Below are 23173 nucleotides of genomic sequence, written 5' to 3'. Positions count from 1 at the left end.
GTTAAAAATCATATTTTTCATTTTCACGTCCAAATTCAACGCAAACCTGTCAAACACCTGTGAGGTGTTAAGGCTCACTATACCCATTGTTATGTTCCTGGAGGGGTGTAGTTTCCCAAATAGTGTGCCAAGCGGGTTTTTTTTTTTTTGCTGTTCTGGCACCATGGGGGCTTGCTAAATGCAACATGCTCCCCAGAAACCATTTCAGCTAAATTCACCCACAGTTGCTCTTTCCCTTTTGAGCCATGTTGTGAGCCCGCAGAGCACTTTGCATCAACATATGAGGTATTTCCTTGCTCAAGAGAAATTGGGCTACAAATTTTGTGGGACTTTTTCTCCTTATAACCTTATAAATGAAAATAATTGGGCTACATGAACATGTTAGTGTAAAAAATGTAGATCTTAATTTTTCTCCTCCACTTTGCTGCTGTTCCTGTGAAACATCTAAAGGGTTAACAAACTTTTGAATGTCATTTTGAATACTTTGAGGAGTGCAGTTTCTATAATGGGGTCATTTGTGGGGTATTTCTCACAGAAAGGACCATCAAATCCACTTCAAACTTAACTGGTCCCTGAAAATTCAGATTTAGAATTTTTCGTGAACATTTTGAAAATTGCTGCTATACTTTGAAGCCCTCTAATGTCAACTTTATGATGCCAACATTATGATGACAATATTGTTTTTGTGAATCAATATATAATTTATTTGGAATGTCCATTTTCCTTACAAGCAGAGAGTTTCAAAGCTCAAAAAATGCAAAATTTTCAAAATTTTCATGATATTTTGGGATTTTTCACCAAGAAAGGATGCATGTAACGTCGAAAATGTACCACTATGTTAAAGTAGAATATGTCACGAAAAAACTATCTCGAAATCAGAATGAAAGGTAAAAGCATCCCAGATTTATTAATATATAAAGCAGTGGTTCTCAAATAGTGGGGCGCGAGGCTCAGGGGGGGCGCGAGGCTCCGTAAAGGGGGGGCTCCTTTGACCTTGGCAAATACTCACTCGCAAGCGGCGTCCCACACGGCGTCGGTTGCCTAGCAACTCTACGGCTGGAGAAAGGGAGCAGCGCAGCTCGATCACTGGAGATTGACCCAGCGCAGCCCCAGTAGCAGCCCGACGCGGAGGACCACGTGACCGCCAACGCACGTGACACATGCAGAGGACCCGTGGAGACATACAGGAATCAATACGCCGGTTCCTAGTGCCACTCACAGAGGAGAAAGAGCAGGACGCCGGCATGTCATCAAGGCAGAGTCGCAAAGATACATCCGTAGCATCACCAGGTGGGAAAACAAGAGCTGAAGCACAGAAAGAACATAAAGAGCAGGGGTTAAGGAGAGGAGGTAGGACAAACACAAAATCTGATAATAAAACTGAAAAGGGGAAAAGAAATAGTAACCAGGGGATGGAGGAGGAAAAAGTATACTGGAAGACGCTCTGCAGGTAAAGTTACTAAGCCCTGAAGGTAACCTAGATTAAAAAAAAAGGACGTCATAGCAGGAATGTAGGAGTGGAAGGGGTACAAAGCACACCGCAGGAGGATACCAATAATAAGGGTCAATATCCAATACAGGAGCCGCAAGTAGATATGACCCCCCCCCCCCCATACAATAGACCACCCCCAGGTTAAGCTAATAAAGCTATTCTTTGTAGTAAATTGATCCACATTTCTTTATTTTTTTATTCTCATATACGTTAATAAGGATACAGTGTTATGCAGGGGTATACTTATAACAATTTTATAGACAAATTATACTATTTACAGTCGCACGGGGGGCGCAAAATTTTTTCTTCTTCCTAGGGGGGCATGACAGAAAATAATTGAGAAGCACTGATATAAAGTGACAGTGGTTAGATTTGCAAAAAAGGGCTGTGTCCTTAAGGTGATAATGAGCTGCGTCCTTAAGGGGTTAAAATACTGCTATTTTACTCATGTTAGGATATATTCACATAGGACTACACTATGACCTTGACATTTAGGAAATTGTGTTTTGTTCTCTAATTTTGATCTCCAGTGTATATTAAAAGTTGTATTAGGTGACAGGTACTCTTTGAAAAGGCATTTCTATAATGCCATAAAAACAGGATATACACATGCAATATAGCATATAATTGCTTATTATTATACTCTATATACTGTATCTATCTAGATTTCTAAATCAATACTAAACACACTGTAATCCTGGAGACATGTATTAACTATGTATAAATATATCAGGGGACAATACAGAGATCTCTCCCATGATCTATTTATACCCAGGACTGTATCTATAACAAGGGGGCATCCTCTACATTTAGAGGAAAGAAGGTTTCTACACCAGCACAGATGGGGATTCTTTACTGTAAGAGCAGTGAGACTGTGAAATTCTCTCCCGGAAGAGGTGGTCATGGTGAACTCTGTAAAAGAGTTCAAAAGGGGCCTGGATGCATTTTTGGAGCGCAATAATATTACAGGTTATAGATATTAGATTTATAGGGATAGAAGGTTGATCCAGGAATTTATTCTAACTGCCATATTTGGAGGCGGGAAGGAATTTTTACCTCTAAGATAAGGGTTTTTTGCCTTTTCTGGATCAACTCAGTAGGGACTCATTAGAGATATGGGTTCAACTTGATGGACTCTGGCCTTTTTTCAACCTTATGAACTATGTTACTAATGAGCGGGGGAGAAGCACGTGGCTGAGTGCTTCTCTCTCCTCTATATGCACTCGACCTGTCTTGGTCACGTGGCATAGAACTGGGAAAGAATGTGCTAAGCATGCACTTCTCCTGGGTTGTTCTAGCGATTAGTTAGGATTTTAACACCCAGACCCTGCCCAATTTAAACTTATGAGTACATTATATAGGGGAAACATTTTTTTTTCCCTGAATATTATAGTTGTGGTCAGGGCTACAAACGTGGACGAGCTGCCTGAGACTTATCACCACATAACAATAATACATAATAATGATAACAACAATAATGGTAATAACGATCATGGTAATATCATAACAGTACCAATGACTATTAAATCTAACAACAAGGATAATGATAACATACTCACAGCGGTTAGCATTGTGCTCAAAACCGCAACTGTGGGCATGCCTATTATATAATGCCCCCCTGCCCTGTATGCAGGGGGGCATTATATAATATTATTCCCCTCCCAAAAACACAGCGTGGATGAGCTGCCTAAGACTAATCACCACAATAACAATAATACATAATTATAACAACAATAATAGTAATAACGATCATAGTAATATCATAACAATATCAATTACTATTAAACCTAACATCAACAACAAGGATAATGATAACATACTCACAGCGGGTGCCCAAAATCGCGACCGTGGGCACGCCGATAGATGGCCAAAAATCTGGCAGTAATCCAGAAAGCAATTATCACGTACTACGTCCGCACCCCAGACCTTAGAAGAAATCTGCCTAAGAAATCTGATTGATTGCTATGGGCAACTGGGCAACTTTTCCTTTGCACAGGTTTTGATAAATCTCCCCCAATGTTTCCAGTCTCACTCAAATGCCTCCAGCCCCCCCCCCCCAAGCACAAACAATGCCTCCTGCATTATTCCACACAGTGACAGAGGGGTGTACATGGGAGACAGGGGTGTAGAGGGGTGTACATGGGTAACAGAGGGGCATACAGGGGTGACGGAGGGGTGTACAGGGTAACCGTGGGGTGTATCGGGGTGACAGTGAGGATTAGAGGGGTGACAGAAAGGTGTAGAGGGGTGACAGAGGGGTGTATGGGATAACAGAGGGGTGTCCAGGGGTTACAGAGAGGTTACGAGGGGTGACAGAGAGGTGTAGAGGAGTGAAAGAAGACTGGGGGTGCATGACATGAAGCTGAGTAGGCCTCTGTCAGCGCTGCCCCTTCTCCTTCCCTCCATCCACATCATTCTGTTGAGAGACCAGGGAGAATCCAGAGTCTAGAGCTGCCCCACAGGAGAGGGAGGATACACAAGGATTGGAGCTGCAGCATCACCCGTCCCGGAACTGCACACAGACTTTGACTCCCGTCTGGCCTGCACGCCTGTGACTCACAGGTGCGCAGGCCTGGGCAGAAAAAAAATAATAATTTTGCGCCATATTTCCCACCAGAGTGTCCTGGCACCCTGGTTGGGAATCAATGCCTCAGTGTAATGTGTCCAGGACCCCCCTTGCGCCCCCTTGCAACAGCGTACTTGAGGCGATCGCCTCACTCACCTCATCAGAGCTACAGCCCTGATTATATACAGCCCTGAAAAAACACAGAAATCTGTCATAAAAGTGCTTTCAAAAAAGAGGTAGTATTATATGTGACAAGGTCATCAAGGGTGGATTTAAAATGGGGGCAATTTAAGTTTAATCCCTTAAGGACGCAGGGCTTTTCCGTTTTTGCATTTTCATTTTTTCCTCATCACCTTCGAAAAATCATAACGCTTTAAATTTTGCATATAAAATTCCTTATGATGGCTTATTTTTTGCGCCACCAATTCTACTTTGCAGTGTCATTTTACCCAAAAATCCACGGCGAAATGGAAAAAAAGTTCATTGTGCGACAAAATTTAAGAAAAAAATTTCATTTTGTAAATTTTAGGGGCTTTCGTTTCTACCCAGTGCATTTTTCGGTAAAAATAACACCTTATCTTTCTTCTGATGGTCCATACAGTTAAAATGATACCCTACTTATATAGGTTGGATATTGTCGTACTTCGGAAAAAAATCATAGCTACATGCAGGAAATAAAAATTTTCATCTTCTAACCCCTATAACTTTTTTATTTTTCTGCGTACGGGTCGGTGTTCTGAAGTTTTTATCAGTAGCATTTTTGTATTGATTAGACTTTTTGATCGCTTTTTATTAATATTTTTCATGATATAAAAAGTGACCAAAAATACACTATTTTGGAATTTTTTTGCGCGCACGCCATTGACCGTGTGATTAATTAACGATATATTTTTATAGTTCGGACATTTTTGCACGCGGCGATACCACATATGTTTATTTTATTTTTATTTAAACATTTTTTTTTATGGGAAAAGGGGGGTGATTCAAACTTTTATTAGGGGAGGGGTTAAATGGCCTTTGTTAACTTTTTTTTCACTTTTTTTTGCAGTGCTATAGCTACCATAGGGAGCTATAGCACTGCACACACTGATCTCCTATGCTGATCCCGGCAAAGCCATAGCTTTGCAGGGGTCAGTCAGATAGGGGCTTGATTGCTCAAGCCTGTAGCTCAGGCTTGGAGCAATCAATCGGATGCTGCGGAGTCAGGTAAGGAGACCTCCGCCTGCGTCCCAGCTGATTGGAACATCGCTATTTTATTGCGATGTCCCGATCAGCCCAACTGAGCTGCCTGGAAGCGTTTATTTTCGTTTTCAGACGCGGCGGTCAACTTTGATTGCTGCGTCTGAAGGGTTAACAGCATGCGGCATAACGACCGATGCCTCGCGCTGTTAGCCCAGGGTCCCGGCTATGATTAGCAGCCGGGACCGACCCGGTGTGATGCGGGGTCACGGCGTGACCCCGTTTTAAACACCGGGACCGGGCGTAGGGCGTACAGGTATGCCCTACATCCTTAAGGAGTTAAGCCACCAGTTGGTTTCAAAAATTTTTATCCGGATTAGTAAATTTCTTCTACTTAAAAATCTTAACACTTCCACTACTTGGAGCTGGAATAACTGCGGCTGCTGGCACCAGACTTGCCCTCCAATGGGTCCTCAAAAAAGGATTTAAAAAAATGTCAATAAATTAAAATTAAATTAAGTAAAAAAATCTCTTTAATCTCTTCAATTGTGACGCCATATGGTCTCCCGACCCTGCTGCCACATCCAGACACTATGCGGCAGTGATGCTAATAGTGACGCCTGTAATCTGCATGTGACTTGTACATTTCTAAATAATATTTAATATAATTTAAACAAATAATTGCTATACAACCCACTGACTGGAGGTGTCAGATGTGACTTGGGATGAAGTGGATGACCGAGTTAACCAATTAATGACGGGAGAGACCCGACCGCTAGCCGATACCGGGAGCTCAGGCCTCTCGCTGCGACTCCTGCTGCCACTCACCCCTAGTCTGCCTGATGAATTGAGGCCTCTTCCACTCCTCTGTGCACATTCTGGCACTTCTCTGCCTGACATACTTAGTGCGTATATGAGGGGAGAACAATATGCTCCACTACGCTTAAAACAGTATTTGTGTACAACTCCAGCCGGTGTGTACTTTTACCTGGCCTTTCACAGTATCTAGGCCCTTCAGAGTTTAACAGGTACAAAATAGTACATTACTTAGATGTACGTATGTGGTATGCAAGTATGAGGGGACAAAGTATTGGAGTAAAACACCAGCCGATGATTACTTTTGCCTGGCCTTTCACAGTATCTAGGCCCTTGACAGATTAACAGGTACAAAATAGTATACTGCTTAGATGTAAACACAAGTTATCAGCTCTCTCCCTCTGGCGTGGGCTATGCCTGATGCTTGTAGACAGTACAAGAAAGTGATGTCCAGCGCAAAATGATGCAGAACAGAGCAATTTATTGCAGAATGTAACCTCAGTACAAGGACATGGTGGACAATTGTGACGCGTTTCGGCCCTAAAAGGCCCAGTTGTAGAGCCGAAACGCGTCACAATTGTCCACCATGTCCTTGTACTGAGGTTACAGTCTGCAATAAATTGCTCCATTCTGCATCATTTTGCGCTGGACATCACTTTCTTTTACTACTTAGATGTAGGTATGTGGTATGCATTTAAAAGGGCAGAAAAATGCGCTACAGTACGCTTAAAAAACGTATTTGTGCACAACATGAGCAGTATACAATAGTGCTGCAGCACACAGTCGCTGTGTACTAAACCCAAAATTGCACTCTCTAAAAGACTATTAGGAATGGTCTGCTGGGTATGTATTCTACTGTCTACAGACTAGTATAACCAGCAGACCATCTGTTGTGGAACAAAGACACAGAGTTGTGCTAAAAACTTATTCCTTCCTCCTCTGTTAAGGTTTCTCCAGCTGAGCCAGATTGTTCAAACACATGAGGCAACACACCGCTCTCTGCCCCGCTCTGTAATACAATGCTGTAGAAAGTGACTGGGAGGTTAATCGCTGCAGTAAAAATTATTTTCTGTGAAAAATGCACTGCTATCTGTCCACCAGAACGCTGACGTGACTAGGAGGTGAAACGCTGCTGAAAAACTTGTCTGTGTAACCCACAGCACTGTCCTGAACTGACTAGCCGGATTATGGCTGACGATTATATAGGGCTGTGACATCACAGGGGTGACTGGCTGCTGATAGGCTACATCCTGCATGTGATTTAGGGTCATCCCGCCTACCCTTGTTTCCGCCTTACCAGGATTCCTTGCCCCATGTCCTCACATGTGGATCTGCCATTTTAGATGCCCTGGAGCCTGCACCGCACTAAATGGAGTTTGATTATGCGATTTGCGCAATAGAATCGCAGCAATATTCCAATTTGTTGCGAATCAAATTTTTATGAAATTCGTTACAAATTCAGATTTGTCAGATTCGATCTCTAGTAGCAGGCATAATGGGTATGCTACCGCCTATGTGTCATGATATTCCTATCCTGAAGACGTGTCAGTGACAATAAAAGGGAATAAAAGGGTCAGAAATAAAAGAAAACCAATATGGATGAATAAAAATGTTAAGGGGGCAATAAATGACAAAAATAAAGCATTTAAACTACTAAAACAGGACGGCAGTGAAGCATTAAAAAGCTATAGAGAAAAATGTAAAATATGAAAAAAAAAACAGATAAAAGCCGCAAAAATTGAGACAGAAAGACTCATTGCCAAGAGAGTAAAACTAACCCCAAAATGTTTTTCAACTATATAAATTGCAAAAAGGTCAAAAATGAAAGTTTGCCCTTTAAAAAATGATAAAGAAGAAATTATAAACGTCGATCAGGAAAAAGCAAATGCCAGGTGAAATACAGCGAGAGAAGGCAAACTCCCCTTTACAGGTCACCTGTCTAACCCGGTAAGAAGTACAGTGCCGCCTACAAAAAATCAAAACAGACAAATCTAAAATGTATATGTATACCGGCGTTTCCCCAGAAGGTAGCAAAAAATATAGAAAAATCTTGAAGTAGCTGCCAGGTATTAATTATGGATCCCTGTATACCATAAAAAAACAGAAAATAGACAAATAGAAAATAGACAAATCACCAGGTCCAGATGGTGATAGACAGACCTCTATTTTTAATATTCATGGACTCTAAAGTAACAGGGACTGTTCCCCAGGAATGGCGCATGGCAAATGTGGTGCCAATATTTTAAAAGGGGACAAAAGGTGACCCTGGAAATTATAGGCCTGTTAGTTTAACCTCTGTTGTATGTAAATTGTTTGAGGGTTTCCTAAGAGATGCTATTTTGGAATATCTTGATACAAATAAATGTATGACTCCATATCAGCATGGCTTTATGAGGGATCGGTCCTGTCAAACTAACCTGATCAGCTTTTATGAGGAGGTGAGCTCCAGACTGGACCATGGGCAATCGCTGGATGTCATATATCTGCATTTTTCCAAAGCATTTGATACGGTTCCACATAAACGGTTGGTGCATAAAATGAGAAGGATGGGGCTGGGGGAGAATGTGTGTAAATGGGTAAGTAACTGGTTCAGTGCTAGGAAAGAGAGGGTGGTTATTAATGGTACTTATTCTGAATGGGTGACTGTAACTAGTGGGGTACCACAGGGCTCAGTCTTGGGTCCTGTCCTATTTAATATATTCATTAATGACCTTGTAGAGGGGTTGAATAGTAAAGTAGCAATCTTTGCAGATGATACTAAACTCTGTAAAGCAGTAAACACAATAGAGGACAGGGCACTGTTACAAATGGATCTGGATAGGCTGGAGGCTTGGGCTGGGAAGTGGCAGATGAGGTTCAACACTGATAAATGTAAGGTAATGCACATGGGGAGGAAAAATCCGGCCTGGGATTATGTATTAAATGGGAGCACACTAGGGACGACTGACATGGAAAAGGACTTGGGAGTTTTAGTTAACAGTAAATTTAGCTGTAGTGACCAGTGTCGGGCAGCTGCTGCCAAGGCAAATAAAATCACGGGGTGCATCAATAGGGGCATATATGCCCACGACAAGGAAATAATTCTACTGCTATACAAATGACTAGTCAAACCACACATAGAATACTGTGGACAGTACTGGGCACCAGTGTACAAGAAAGATACAGTGAAGCTGGAGAGGGTTCAAAAACGGGCAACCAGGGTAATACGGGGAATGGGAGGACTACAGTACTCAGAAAGATTATCAGAATTAGGGTTATTTAGTTTAGAAAAGAAGAAGGCTTAGGGGAGACCAAATAACTACGTATAAATATAGCACAGACGGGGGTTCTTTACTGTAAGAGCAGTGAGACTGTGGAATTCTCTCCCGGAGGAGGTGGTCATGGGGAACTCTGTAAAAGAATTTAAAAGGGGTCTGGATGCATTTTTGGAGAGTTAGAATTGCTGGTGTAGGAAGTTGGGGTTTGGGTTCATGGAGAACTGGGCTGACTTCGCTGTCTGTTACCGGCTCTACCGTAGGGACGGGCTGCATCTCAATGGGGAGGGTGCAGCTGTGCTTGGGGAGAAGATGGCTAGAAGGGTGGAGGAGTGTTTAGACTAGGGACTTGGGGGGAGGGAACCTACAGCAAAGAGGGGGAAGATAGTGTAGATAGAGAGGTGGGAATTATAAATGTACCTGGGGGTGGAGCGGAGGGAGGGGTTAGAATAGTTAATAGGAATAGGCTTCATAGGAAAATAAAACTTACACCCTTGAATCCCATTAACCCCAATAACATAAAGGATGGAAATGTAAAGTGTATGTTCACAAATGCCAGAAGCCTAGCAAATAAAATTGGAGAGCTTGAGGCCTTGATACTGGAGGAACATATTGATATAGTTGGGGTCACTGAGACATGGTGGACTCCTTGCATGACTGGGCTGTCAATCTGCAGGGGTTTACATTGTTTCGCAAAGATAGAATGAACAGAAAAGGTGGTGGAGTCTGTCTGTATGTTAGAAGTGGTATGAAAGTCAGTGTGAACGATGCCATAGTGTGTGATGATTCTGAAGATGTGGAATCACTGTGGGTAGAATTACAAAAGGAGGGAAATACTGAAAAAATTATACTTGGTGTAATCTACAGACCCCCTAATATCACTGAAGAGATAGAAGGTCGGCTGCATAAACAAATAGAGAGGGCCGCCTGGGCAGATACAGTGGTAATAATGGGAGATTTTAACTATCCAGATATAGATTGGGGTCCGGGGTTGGCTAAAACTACAAAGGGGCGACAATTCCTAAATTTATTGCAGGATAATTTTATGGGCCAGATTGTGGAGGACACAACAAGAAGTGATACCTTGTTGGATCTGATCATTTCCAACAACGCAGAGCTGGTTGGTAATGTAACTGTGAGGGAAAACCTTGGTAATAGCGACCACAATATAGTTACTTTTGACTTAAAATGTAGAAAACAAAGACAGGCGGGGAAGGCAAAAACATATAACTTTAAAAAGGCAAACTTCCTTGGGCTGAGAGCTGCACTACAGGACATAGACTGGGGGGGGCGGTGTTCTCAAATACTGATACAGAAGGTAAATGGGACATCTTTAAATCAACTCTAAATAACTATACTGCTAAATATATACCAAAGGGGAACTAATATAAACAATTAAAATTAAATCCTACATGGCTGACAAATGATGTTAAAAGAGCAATAAACAACAAAAAAATAGCCTTCAAAAAATACAAATCTGATGGGTCAACTATAACATTTAAACAGTACAAAGAGCTTAATAAAATCTGTAAAAATGTAATAAAAACAGCAAAAATTCAAAATGAGAGACAGGTGGCCAAAGAAAGCAAAACTAATCCTAAATATTTTTTTTTAGATACATAAATGCAAAAAAAACAAGGACAGAGCATGTAGGACCCCTTAATAATGATAATGGGGAGGTTGTCACGGGCAATCAAGAGAAAGCAGAGCTACTGAATGGGTTCTTTAGTTCTGTATATACTATGGAAGAAGGAGCTGACATTGGACAGGTCAGTGCTGGTAACACATCATGTAATGTACTGAACTGGCTTAATGTAGAGATGGTACAAGGTAAGTTAAGTAATTTAAATGTAAGCAAATCTCCAGGACCAGATGGATTGCACCCAAGAGTTCTTAGAGAGGTAAGTTCAGTAATATCTGTACCCCTGTTCATGATATTTAGAGATTCTCTGGTGTCTGGTATTGTGCCAAGGGACGGGCGCAAGGTGAATGATGTGCCAATCTTCAAAAAGGGCTCTAGGTCTTCCCCAGGAAACTATAGACCGGTAAGTTTAACATGCATTGTGGGTAAATTGTTTGCAGGACTTATAAGGGATTACATACAGGAATACATAGGGGATAATTGTATTATAAGTGATAACCAGCATGGGTTTACTAAGGATAGAAGTTGTCAAACCAATCTAATTTGCTTTTATGAAGAGGTGAGTAGAAGCCTTGACAGAGGAATGGCTGTGGATATAGTGTTTCTGGATTTTGCTAAAGCGTTTGATACTGTCCATCATAGACGTCTGACAGGTAAGTTAAGGTCTTTGGGTTTGGAAATTTTAGTTTGTAACTGGATTGAACACTGGCTCATGGATCGTACCCAGAGAGTGGTGGTCAATGCTTCGTACTCTGATTGGTCCCCGGTAATTAGTGGTGTACCCCAAAGTTCTGTACTGGGCCCGCTGTTGTTTAATTTATTTATCAATGATATAGAGGATGGTATTAACAGCTCTGTTTCTATCTTTGCAGATGACACCAAGCTTTGTAGCACAGTACAGTCTATAGAGGAGGTGTATAGGTTACAAGATGACTTGGATAGACTAAGTGTCTGGGCATCCACTTGGCAAATGAGGTTCAATGTGGATAAATGTAAAGTTATGCATCTGGGTACTAATAACCTGCATGCGTCGTATGTCTTAGGGGGGATTAAACTGGCAGAGTCACTGGTAGAGAAGGATCTGGGTGTACTTGTAGATCACAGACTACAGAATAGCATGCAATGTCAGGCTGCTGCTTCCAAGGCCGGCAGGATATTGTCATGTATAAAAAGAGGCATGGACTCGAGGGACAGGGACATAATACTCCCCCTTTATAAAGCATTGCTACGGCCTCACCTGGAATATGCTGTTCAGTTTTGGGCACCAGTCCATAAAAGGGACACTGTGGAGCTGGAAAGGGTGCAGAGACGCGCGAATAAACTAATATGGGGCATGGAACATCTTAGCTATGAGGAGCGATTAAAGGAGTTACAATTGTTTAGTCTTGAGAAGAGACATTTAAGGGGGGATATGATAAATGTATATAAGTATATTAATGGCCCATACAAAAAATATGGAGAAAAACTGTTCCAGGTTAAACCCCCCGCAAAGGACGAGGGGGCACTCCCTCCATCTGGAGAAGAAAAAGTTTAGTCTCAAGGGGCGACATGCCTTCTTTACCATGAGAACTGTGAACTTATGGAACAGTCTACCTCAGGAACTGGTCACAGCAGGAAAAATTAACAGCTTTAAAACCGGATTAGTTACATTCCTGGAACAAAATAACTTTAATGCTTATGAAGAAATATAAAATCCCATCCCTTCCCCAATATCGCGCCACACCCCACCCTTCGATTCCCTGGTTGAACTTGATGGACATATGTTTTTTTTCGACCGTATTAACTATGTAAATTAGAATTATAGGGACCGAACGTTGATCCAGGGATTTATTTTGACTGCCATATTTGGAGTAGGGAATGAATTTTTTTTACCTCTAGTATGAGTTTTTTTTGCCTTCCTCTGGATTAACTCAGTAGGGATTCATTAGGGATATAAGTTGAACGTGATGGACTCTGGTCTTTTTTCAACCTTATGAACTATGTTACTATGTTACAATAACTACGCAATGCATTCCCCTGCAGACGTGCAGGCATGATGGGTATACTATCTCCTATGACACAATATTATTGCTCTGAAGACGTAATGACTGCAATGATGCTCGCAATGACTACTCAGTGTGTCCCTTCTGCAGAGGTGACAGGCATTACGTGTATACAACCACATATGTGTGAAGATGTTATTGCTCAGAAAAACATATCAGTAAATATAACAATGCAGCGCCTCCCCCTGCAAATGTGGCAGGCATGATGGGTATACAACGCCCTATGAGTCGTGATGTAATAATTCTGAAGACAGTTGTGAGGAAGAGGCTAAATGTAACATGACAAGCTAATCAGAATGCTAACAATGACGGAAATAGATTTTTTTTTTCATGTACGGATATGCAGTATACTTGGTCTGTGCACATGTGGCCTATAAATGCTAAAAGCGTATGTACAGTTTAAAAGCTAGAGACGTATGTACAGTATAAATACTCAGGGTGAATGTACAGTATAAATGTCAAGAGTGTCTGTGCCGTATAAATGCTATGCACTAAAGTACTGCATAAAAGCTATGAACGAATGAACAGTAAAATACCACTAGCGTATGGCCAACATAAAAGCTATGAGTGTATGAAACAGTATAGATGCTTACGATTGTATGCACAGTATATTGCTACTTACTTATGATCAATATGCATGCTATAAGCGTGTGGACAGTGTAACGCTACTAGCGTATGACCAAAATAATACTGAGTGTATGAATCGTAAAACATGCTACAAGCGTGTGACCAATATAAAATGATCAGCATATGTTCCACATAAGAGCTTTCAATGTATGCACAGCATAAATGTTATGCCTTATGCACAGTACAAACACTATGAGCGTATGAACAGTATAAGCTGAGCACTTATACACAGCACAACACTATGAGTGTGTGAATCTTATAAGTGCCTAATGGCGTATGTGCAGTGTAAATGCTATGAGCATATGTGCCATATAAATGCTCTGAGAGTATGCGCAGTATAGACGCTATGAATTTAAGTGCCGGATAAATGATAAGAGCGTATGTGCAGAATAATGCTCTGAGCACTCTGTACCACCTACTAATGACATGAAATGTATACCCATTTGCAAAGTTATAACCGTATACCCCTAAGAATGCTATGAAGGTATGACACAATGCATGCTAAGGACATAAGGTATGAACACTATGAATGTATACACATGTAACGCAATTACGCATACACCCTACGATACACCAAACGTATACCCAATAATGCAACGAAAATAACACCGTATAAGCAATGAACGTGTAACCCTTTATAACACAATGAACGTATACACCATTTAAGCAATACATAGAGTCCATCAAGTTCAACCTATATCCCTAATGAGTCCCAACTGAGTTGATCCAGAGGAAGGCAAAAATCCCTCATACTAGAGGTAAAAATTCCTTCCCGACTACAAATATGGCAGTCAGAATAAATCATAATTTTTTGTATGTAATAATAAATACCATCACATACAAAAGACAGTCCTCAAGGGGCAGTGGGAGACAGAGAGATATAAGAAAGAGGAATCAGTATATTAGTATATAAGAATCAGTATATTAGTATATAAATAATATATAGTTAAATATAAATATATAGATAAACCTGAATCTAAAATAAGATAAATTAATATTTATTATATGATAGAATAAAAATGTACATAGATGATAATTCAGCCTAACAGATCTGGGCATTGCCCTTGCACCAGATGTGAAATAAGATACTAGTATAAAACCAATATATACACTGTAGAAAAGCTTGTATCAAATATAGATGTAGTCCTATTTAGTATGAAACAAGGTAGTTCAACAGTAGTAGATATTGAATTCGGATGGCAGCTTACGTAGCGATGTATCCAGGGATAGTGTCTGTATATTCAAAGTAGCAATACAATGTTTGCTATAGTTAGTTCAATAGACAATGTAACCAGCAATAATGTCACTGTTAGCGAAGCAGCAGTACAGTGTAATAATGTTCGTAGTGCCTGTAGACCGCAAGTTGTTATATTCGTTACTCATGATTTGTGGCCGGCTTCCTCGTAGCTGATGGTCACTGCAGTGAAGGCAGCATTCTGCACTGGCACGGAGTTGCGTCTGGCCCTTGATAAAGACAGGTGAGTGAACTTGATTGTGGTGCGGTCCTTAAGATGCTGGATGGTGGGCGTCCGGTCAAGCTGGTTCTAGGTCAAGGGCAGAAATAGAAGGTGCAGTTTCTGGCATCCTCGTGCTTAGATCGCGCGTGCGATCCTATAGTTGTCCATGAAATAGGGTGCTGCAGCGCTGCCAATAGCTGATAGGACAGTTTTTAAAGTGCAGAAAAGTTCATAAGGGTGGTGTCAGAATAAATCCCTGGATCAACCTTCTGTCCCTATAAATCTAGTATACATAACCAGCGATGTTATTACTCTCCAAAAATACATCTAGACCCCTTTTGAATTCTTTTACAGAGTTCACCATGACCACCTCCTCCGGGAGAGAATTCCACAGTCTCACTGCTCTTACAGTAAAGAACCCCCATCTGTGCTGGTGTAGAAACCTTCTTTCCTCTAGACGTAGAGGATGCCCCCTTGTTATAGATACAGTCCTGGGTATAAATAGATCAAGGGAGAGATCTCTGTACTGTCCCCTGATATATTTATACATAGTTATTAGGTCTCCCCTAAGCCTTCTTTTTTCTAAACTAAATAACTCTGATAATCTTTCTGGGTATTGTAGTCCTTCCATTCCCCGTATTACTCTGGTTGCCCGTCTTTAAACCCTCTCCATCTCCACTATATCTTTCTTGTACACTGGTGCCCAGTACTGCACACAGTAATCTATGTGGGTTTTTTTGTATTTTTTTTTATTTTAAGTTACTTTATTCAGTGTGATCTTTGAAGTGCTCAGAAGAAGAATCTCCTGATAATTAAAATAATGACTTAAAAAAAAATAACAGCAGTGGATGTGTATTTAGTAGTCACAGATACTGTGACTTTTCAGACTCATATAGAGCAATGACTCCAAGGTGATCAGTCACTTTCTAGATCTATAGGGTTGTAATCTAAATCATCCAATTCTTGGAATAGAGATTCATCCACTTCAATGCAGTTACCAGCTTCTTCCAGAAATTTGATGTCAGAGGTGTCCAGGTTATGATCTGTTGCAAACAGCTGCTTTCCGGTTAATTAAATTTTTCCTGATTGCTCCTCGTCTTTTTGCCTTTTTTTTCCTAATTTCTGCCATCTCTGCCTGAAATCTTGCTTTCCAATTGAGGAACTTTTCAATTGTTACAGGAGTTCTATGGAAACGTTTTTTTCTGCTTCTTCTGCCTCCTTTTCTTTCTTCAATTTTTTCATCTTCTCTCTTAGTTTTTATTTGGTCTACAATTTCATTACATTTTTCTTGGACAGCAGAAACTAAAGTAAATATCATCCCCATTCCCAGGTTCTCCTGAGCCTGCTCCTCTAGTAAGGCCAATACAATAGAAGCGTCACTATCCTCTAGGTTCTCCTGGGAAACTATTTCACAGAGAGGAGCTGCACCTGGATATGTCTCAACATAAGTAAACTTCAGAGTTACCTGGACATTTTCTTCCTCCTCTTAAGCTTCTGATGACACCGTGATGGAGAAACTTTCCAGGGATGTTGAGAAGACTGTGAAGGAGTCAGCATAAATGGACTCCAGAGCCTCCAGTTTGTTGCGCTGCGCCTCGGCATAGTCCTTCATGGATAACGGGCCATGAAAGCCTCCGGAGGCGAGACAGGCAGTTACAAAGACTCTGCCAGGGCGCAGCTGCTGATAGGGCTTACCCAGCCACGCAAGAGGAGTATAAACCGTATAATAAATGAACGTATACACCGTACAAGCAATGAACGTATACACCGCATAAAGCAACGAACGTTAAACCGTATGAAGTAAAGCAAGTATGCACTTATGAAGCAATGAAGCCTATATGCCGTATATAGAAAATATACACCGTATAAAGCAATGAATTTATACACCATATGAAGCAAAGCAAGTATGCACCGTATGAAGCAGTGAAACGTATATACCGTATAAAGCAAAGAAAGTATACATCTTATAAGGCAATGAACGTATACACTGTATAAAGCAATAACTGTATACACCATAGAACGCAACGAATATATACATCGTAGAAAACAATGAACGTATCCACCGTATAAAGCAATGAATGTATACACGGTACAAGCAATGAACGTATACACCATATAAAGTAATGAACATATACATCGTATAAGCAGTGAACGTATACACCGTATAAGCCATGAACGCGTACACCGTATAAGCAATGAACATATACACCGTATAAGCAATGAACGTATAAACCAAATAAAGCAATGAATGTATACACAATATAAAGCAATGAAAGTATACCCGTATAAAGCAAAGAAAGTATACATCGTATAAAGCAATGAACGTATAAACCGTATAAAGCAATGACCGTATACCCGTATAAAGCAATGAATGTACACTCTGTATGAGCAATAAACGTATACACCGTATAAACAATGAACGTATACACCGTATTAAGCAATGGGCGTGAATGTATACATCGTATAAAGCAATGAACGTATACCCGTATAAAGCAATGACCGTATACACTGTATAAAGCAATGAACATATACACTGTATAAAGCAATGACCGTATACACCATATAAAGCAATGAACGTATACACCGTATAAAGCATTGACTGTATACACTGTATAAAGCAATGAACATATACCCGTAAACTTATTCAACATATAAACAATGAACGTATACACCGTATGAAGCAATGGGCGTGAATGTATACACCGCATAAAGCAATGATGTATACACCGTATAAAGCAAAGAACATATACCCGTATAAAGCAATGAACGTACACTCTGTATGAGCAATAAACTTATTCACCATATAAACAATGAACGTATACACTGTATGAAGCAATGGGCGTGAACGTATACACCGCATAAAGCAATGATGTATACACCGTATTAAGCAGAGAAAGTTTACGCCATGTAAAGCAGAGAAAGTATACACCGTATAGCAATGAATGTATAACCATATAAAGCAAAGAAAATATACATGGAATAAGCAATGAACATATACACCGTCTAAAGCAGAGAAAGGATACACCGTATAAAGCAGTGAATGTACACACCATATAATGCAATGAACGTATACACTGTGTAACGCAATAGCCTTAAACACCATATAATGCTAAGAAGATAAACACCATATACTGCAGTGAACGACTCCATCTGGTGTAGATACTGTGCAAACATTAAAATGCTATAAACTTACCTATGTTAAAACCTGAGCCTACACTCAGCATAACGGTATGAATACCCACACCACACAATGCTATGAAGGTACCTAGTATAACAATGAACATACACAGTATTACACTATGTCCATCCACACAGTAAGACACTATTAAAACACTGTCTACTAATACCATCCCTGGTAAAGCAATGAATGTGTGATATATCTATTAAGTATAATTGGTATATGTATTAAGTAACATTGTGCCTGGTATAGTAAAGGTATACCCGGTACATGTGTCAAGGTGACGTATGAATGTTTTAGTTTTTTTTCATGATAAATTTGTGTGTGTGTAAGATATATTTTGAGCCAACACATTAGTACACAGTACATTGTCACATAAGTCAGAGTGTAACTACTGACTATATCTACAGGGGCGTTAACAATAACTAGGGCTGTCTTTAATTTTGATTGGACCCTGGGCAAGCAATTTTTTTGCCCCCCCCCCCCCCCATTTGTTTTATTTCTTTGTTTCTCTCTAACCTCTCAAGGACAATGGACGTAAATGTACATCCTGATGCAGTGGTACTTAACGTCCCAGGACATACATTTACGTCTTGTATTGTACTGGACCGGTGTTCGCATCATGCACGGCAGGTCAGGGCTGCTATCAGCAGCCAGGAACCTGCCGGTAATGGCGGACATCAGCGATCACACTGATATCCGCCATTAAACCCTCAGATGCTGTGATCAATACAGATCACGGCATCTGCGGCAATGCGGGCATTATATTGGATGATCGGATTGCCTGTGGCACTGCCTAAAAAAAAAATAATAATAATCATAAACATATGTCCAAACTAAATGTCCAAACTATCATAATATAATGGTAATGATCCCGTATGGTGAATAGGATAAATGTAAAAAAAAAAAAATAAAAAAAAAAAGTTAAAACATAATAAGGGTGCGTTCACACGCTATTTGTTTTTGCTTGTTTTCCGCTGCATATTTGAAAGTAGGCGGGCTCTTCTCGGCTGTCCGTAGCAGATTTACGCTGAGGAAAATCCGCCGCAGTCCCTACTGACTTCAATGGGGCTTGCGGCGGATTTTCCGCAGCGTAAATTCCTCCGTGGAAAATCTGCTGCGGACAGCCAAGAAGAGCCCGCCCCTTTCAAATACGCAGCGGAAGACCCGCAAAAACAAATAGCCTGTGAACGCACCATTATTTTGTAAAAAAAAGAAGTATGTAAACATGGATATCATTTTAATAGTATTGACCAACAGAATAAATAAAACATGTCATTTTTACCGTAAAGTGTACAGCCTGAAAACGAAACCCTTCAAAATCTGCTAAATTGCGTTTTTTGTTTAAATTTCCTCACATAAATAATATTTTTTTGGCTTTGCTGTACTTTTTATAGAAAAATGAGTAATGTCATCACAAGGTACAATTGGTCGCATAAAAAACAAGCCCACATATGAGTCTGTGGATGGAAATATAAAAGAGGTATGGATTTTAGAAGGTGAGGTGGAAATAATGAAAATGCAAAAATAAAACTGTCCTGGTCCCTAAGGAGTTAAGAGGATGATACACGACTTCACACCATTTACATGGTTCCTTATTTTTTTTCTAGTTTGCACATTAGATAACCCCCTTCCATATTCAGTGGACTGTTCTGTTTCTCCCCATTGTTGGCTAATTAAGGAGAATGCTGTGTTTCCTGATATGTTCGAAGCATACAATGTTCCATTTCTATTCATTATGAGCAATGTCAAGGTCTGTGGAAATCTCATTATTTCTGTCAAATGATGCTTGAACCTCATATTGCAATGTGTATATTTTGTTCTTTGTAGGCTGTCTTAAAACTACTGCCTGATTTTAAGCACCCGTTTTATTTTTCTTAGGTTTTAGGTTCTATTTTGCTGATAGAAGGGGCATCCTTGAACATACCATTATAAGATACAGCTGGGAATAGCTTTAACCCCTTAAGGACTCTGCCCATTTTGACCTTAAAGGGGTACTCCGCCCCTAGACATCTTATCCCCTATCCTTTTGGGGGATGTCTTATCACGAGGGTCCCCCGCAATCTCCTGCAGCACCCACTTGTCATCAGCTGCATGGAGCAAAGATCGCTCTGTGCCTGATGACTCACGATACAGGTGCCGGAGTATCATGAATTCACGGCTCTGCCACCTTGTGGCCCTGCCCCCTCCCACAGGCTTGCATTGAGGGGGAGGGGCGTGATATCACGAGGGGGCAGAGACATGATGTCGCGATACCCTGGCCCCTGTATCGTAAGTCATCAGACAAGGAGCGATCTTCGCTCCGTGCAGCTGATTACAAGTGCAGGAGAGATTTGCGGGAGTCCCCAGCGGAGGGACCCCCGCGATCAGACATCTTATCAACTATCCTTTGGATAGGGGATAAGATGTCTAGGGGCGGAGTACCTCTTTAAGAACACAGCCATTTTTTGCAAATCTAACCTGCGTCACTTAATGCATTAATAACTCTGAGATGCTTTCAAGTAAAAAAATGTTTATTTAAATTTTTACTCTTTCTTCTCTGATTCTGAGATAGTTTTTTCATGACATATTCTACTTTAAGACAGTGGTAAATTTTCCTCGATACTTCAGCATGTTTTCTTTGTGGGAAAAAAAAAAAGTCAGGAAAATTTCGAAAATTTACCATTTTTCAAACTTTGAAACTCTCTGTTTGTAAGGAAAATGAACATGCTAAATAAATTATATATTGATTCACAAATACAATATGTCTACTTTATGTTGACATGATAAAGTTGACATGTTTTTACTTTTTGAAGACATTAGAGGGCTTCAAAGTATAGCAGCAATTATTCTAAATCTAAATTTTTAAGGAAACAGTTCAGTTTGAAGTGGATTTGAGGGGCCTTTCTATTAAAAAATTCCCCATAAATGACCCCCCCCCTTCATCTCCCCCTCCCGGAGGATGCAGCTCTGCATGAGAGTAAGAAGCCATGCCCCCTAATCTCCCCCCTCCTCGAGGACGCAGGTCTGCATGAGAGAAATAAGCCATGCCCCCTCATCTCCTCTCCGGGAGGACGCAGGTCTGCATGAGAGAAAGAAGCCACACACCCCTCATCTCCCCCTCCCGGAGGACGCAGGTCTGCATGAGAGAAAGAAGCCACGCCCCTCATCTCCGCCTCCCAGAGGACTCAGGTCTGCATGAGAGAAAGAAGCCATGCCCCCTCATCTCACCCTCCCGGAGGACACAGGTCTGCATGAGAGAAAGAAGCCACACACCCCTCATCTCCCCCTCCCGGAGGTCGCAGATCTGCATGAGAGAAAGAAGCCACGCCCCCCTCATCTCCCCCTCCCAGAAGATGCAGGTCTGCATGAGAGAAAGAAGCCACACACCCCTCATCTCCCCCTCCTGGAGGACGCAGGTCTGCATGAGAGAAAGAAGCCACGCCCCCCTCATCTCCCCCTCCTGGAGGACACAGGTCTGCATGAGAGAAAGAAGCCACACACCCCTCATCTCCCCCTCCTGGAGGACGCAGGTCTGCATGAGAGAAAGAAGCCACGCCCCCCTCATCTCCCCCTCCTGGAGGACGCAGGTCTGCATGAGAGAAAGAAGCCACACACCCCTCATCTCCCCATCCTGGAGGACGCAGGTCTGCATGAGAGAAAGAAGCCACACAACCCCTCATCTCCCCCTCCCGGAGGTCGCAGGTCTGCATGAGAGAAAGAAGCCACGTCCCCCTCATGTCCCCCTCCCGGAGGTCGCAGGTCTGCATGAGAGAAAGAAGCCACACAACCCCTCATCTCCCCCTCCCGGAGGTCGCAGGTCTGCATGAGAGAAAGAAGCCACACACCCCTCATCTCCCCCTCCCGGAGGTCGCAGGTCTGCATGAGAGAAAGAAGCCACACACCCCTCATCTCCCCCTCCCGGAGGTCGCAGATCTGCATGAGAGAAAGAAGCCATGCCCCCCTCATCTTCCCCTCCCGGAGGACGCAGGTCTGCATGAGAGAAAGAAGCCACACACCCCTCATCTCCCCCTCCTGGAGGTCGCAGGTCTGCATGAGAGAAAGAAGCTACAGCAGGGGGAGAGAGAGGACATACACAGCCCCGCATCACCCCTCCCCCTACTCTGTCTTATGAGGACGCAGGTCTGCACTGAAAGAAGACAGAGAAGATAAGAGTGTTATCTGAAGGGGAGGATAAAGTGCACAGGCTTGGGATGTATAGACTGCAGGGGAATAAATCTCGGACTGGGGATGATTTCTATATGTGAAAGGGGGGGGGGGGGGACTGATAAATGACACTTGCTGGGAGTTGTAGTCCCTGTTATGTGTGTGTATGCTAGAGTTTACAAACCAGTGTGCCTCCAGCTGTTGCAAAACTACAACTCCCAGCATGTCCTGACAGCCTTTGGGCGTGCTGGGAGTTGTAGTTTTGCAACAGCTGGAAGCATACTGGTTGGGAAACACTGTTCTAGCCAATTCAGTATATTACCAATAAAGTGCATTGTTTCCCAACCAGGGTGTCTTCAGCTGTATCAAAACTACAACTCCCAGAATGCCCGGACAGCTTTTGGCTGTCCGGGGCATGCTGGTAGTAGTAGTTTTACAACACCTGGAGGCACCCTGGTTGGGAAACACTGGTGTATGCCCTATAGAGGTGTGGTGAACTACAACCCCCAGGCGACTACAGAGGCAGCATGCTGGTGTTATACCACAGACTGAAGACTCCTGAATGACACATGCTGGGAGTTGTAGTCCCTTTTGTGTGTGTATGCCAGTGTATCCCAACCAGGGATGATTATATTAGTGTATGTGTGTGCTGTGTATAAGGGGGCCGACCCGGGAAAGTAGTAGGGTGGGTAAAGGGTGGAACAAAAAAATAAATGAGCCGCCCAAAATCACAAGCCATGTGGCATGCTGGGATTTGTAGTTTTCAGCACAGCA

The 23173-nt window shown here is 41.8% G+C and overlaps 1 protein-coding gene and 1 pseudogene across 6 annotated transcripts in view; both read right to left on the bottom strand.

Annotated features, from left to right (window-relative positions):
- The window catches only part of LOC130277011 (sodium/calcium exchanger 1-like), a 319182-nt gene that overhangs the window by 62965 nt on the left and 233044 nt on the right, over nt 1–23173 (bottom strand). The window lies entirely within an intron of this gene.
- On the bottom strand, nt 15848–16687 carry LOC130277012 (RWD domain-containing protein 1-like; annotated as a pseudogene).

Source organism: Hyla sarda, chromosome 6, assembly GCF_029499605.1.
Source record: "Hyla sarda isolate aHylSar1 chromosome 6, aHylSar1.hap1, whole genome shotgun sequence".
Classification (NCBI taxonomy): domain Eukaryota; kingdom Metazoa; phylum Chordata; class Amphibia; order Anura; family Hylidae; genus Hyla; species Hyla sarda.
Note: the sequence above shows the minus strand (reverse complement) of the source record. Positions and strands in the feature narration are given on the sequence as shown.